Here is a 1618-nt window from a genome sequence, read left to right on the forward strand (position 1 = left end):
TGTCCTTTTAACACCTTCCACGTTTGCATACGTTTTCCCATTTAGATGGTGTTGCAGCGAATGGAATGTGATGATGCCATATCTGTAGAATATGGTGGATGGAAGAGAACTTCCCAACCCATCTCCATAATATGGTGTTGCGTCAAACGTGCCACATGTGGACGTGCATTGCCGTGGAGAAGAAGAGCACCTTTCCGATTGTGAGTGAAAGGTGTTTCTGATGAAGGGCTTGATTTAAATGTTCCAATTTCTGACTATAGATCTCTGCATTGACAGTTCACTGTGGATTAAGGAGTTTGAAATGAATTACTCCTTTGCTGTCCCACCAAATGCAAAGCATCATTTTCTGCGGATGGAGTCCAGGTTTTGGGGTTGGAAATGATTTTTGTCTAGGACTAAGCCATTGTTTTTGGCGTTTAATATTCGCATAGAGAATCCATTTTTCATCAGTGGTGACAACTCTGTCCAAAAATGGTTCACGTGCCAGAAGCAACGTTCACACGTTGGAAATGATGATCATCAGAAAGTTCGTGAGGCACCCAAACACCTTCTTTATGGAGTTTTCCCATATTCCTTAGACATTTACGTATTTTTTCATGAGAGACATACAATTTCATAGCCTTTTCATGAGTGTGTTGCCTTGGGTTAGACTCAAGAAGTGTCTTCAGAGCAGCAATATCAATTCCAATATGTCGGCCCCTGCCATCACAGTCTTTAAGGCTAAAGTCATCTGAAAAAATTTGCTGAACCATCGTTGACACTTACGAACATTCAGAACAGTTCCATAAACTTCTTTGATATATGTGGCTACAGAGACATTGTTTCCTTTTTGGTTTTCAAACAGCATTACATGTTGAATATGTGTGTTGTTGTGTGCCACTACTATAAGAGATTAGAGTATACTACACTTTGCACATTATATAGGCTACACTAACTACATTTTATACCAAATGACTGGCTCACAGATCTAGTAGTAAAGAACTAAATAATTTTTATTTAGTTAAATAATACACAAAAGAACATAGACTAATAACATGCAAAAAGTAGACAATTTCCTTTAACTTTCAAATTTATCTGCCTTTCAAACTGTGCAACAAGAGACATCAAAAATTCATCCAAGCTAATCGTTAACTTTCCCACGGGAATGACCCTGTATTATAAGTGAAATTGACCCTTATCTGCTCAGAACACAATGTTATATAATATGTCATTTGATAGATGAAAACCTTCACTTTCTATTGGTTATAGATAATATATAATTAAACGTAAGAGAGAACTATTAACAAATCGTGAAAGAGAGGATGAGATATTTGGGTGTGGCAGGAAGGGTCTGATTTTCTATTTGATATCTCTGTGACCAAACAAAATGGAACGCTATAAAAATTATGGTTTGACTGAGCAATTTTATAGTAAGTAAGTTACATTGAATTTCGTACTTTTTGGAGAGGTGATGGATAAAATAGAGTAGATAACTAGAAAAAATGTCACGTGTCACACTAGGGGAAATTTGGGATTTTTTTAAATATTGCCTTATAGAATTAAGAATTGAAAACTTATTTACTATTCAAATATGGATTATTAGCTAAGATTTTATGCTATACTAATTGGTATAACATAA

At 35.6% G+C, this 1618-nt stretch overlaps 1 protein-coding gene across 10 annotated transcripts in view; it reads left to right on the forward strand.

Moving 5' to 3' along the window:
- Nucleotides 1-1618, forward strand: part of LOC106463774 (golgin subfamily A member 1-like) — a 109678-nt gene that overhangs the window by 88514 nt on the left and 19546 nt on the right. The gene's annotated exons all lie outside the window — the stretch shown is intronic.

The sequence above is a fragment of the Limulus polyphemus genome, unplaced genomic scaffold (genome assembly GCF_000517525.1).
Source record: "Limulus polyphemus unplaced genomic scaffold, Limulus_polyphemus-2.1.2 Scaffold1479, whole genome shotgun sequence".
Classification (NCBI taxonomy): Eukaryota; Metazoa; Arthropoda; class Merostomata; order Xiphosura; family Limulidae; genus Limulus; species Limulus polyphemus.